The following is a 313-nucleotide window of genomic DNA, read 5'->3' on the forward strand; positions in this document are numbered from 1 at the left end:
ACCAATCCCAGGGGCTGGGAGACACGTGGACGAGCGCGTCTCCCTCCCAGTCCCGAGGCTGCAAGTCCAAGGCCAGGCTGCCGGCGGCGGGTTTCAGGGGGAGTGGGGCCCCGGGCTGCAGCGTCTGACTTCCCACTGTAGGAAGGAGGGGGGGTCCCCAGGCCTCTCCCCCGAGGGCGTGAACCTCATGACCACCACGGAGCCCCCAGGACCACGGCGGAGCCAGCAACGAAGCTCTCGCCGGCAGAGCGCGGCCGCCCCTCCCGCTGGGAAGCACGCGCAGCACCAGCGTCCCCGGAGCGGAGCCCACGCG

General features: G+C 72.5%; 1 protein-coding gene across 1 annotated transcript in view; it reads left to right on the forward strand.

The window, feature by feature from the left end:
* Positions 1–313, forward strand: part of LOC111732116 (nascent polypeptide-associated complex subunit alpha, muscle-specific form-like) — an 8872-nt gene that overhangs the window by 5877 nt on the left and 2682 nt on the right. The gene's annotated exons all lie outside the window — the stretch shown is intronic.

Source organism: Pteropus vampyrus, unplaced genomic scaffold (genome assembly GCF_000151845.1).
Source record: "Pteropus vampyrus isolate Shadow unplaced genomic scaffold, Pvam_2.0 Scaffold427, whole genome shotgun sequence".
NCBI lineage: Eukaryota > Metazoa > Chordata > Mammalia > Chiroptera > Pteropodidae > Pteropus > Pteropus vampyrus.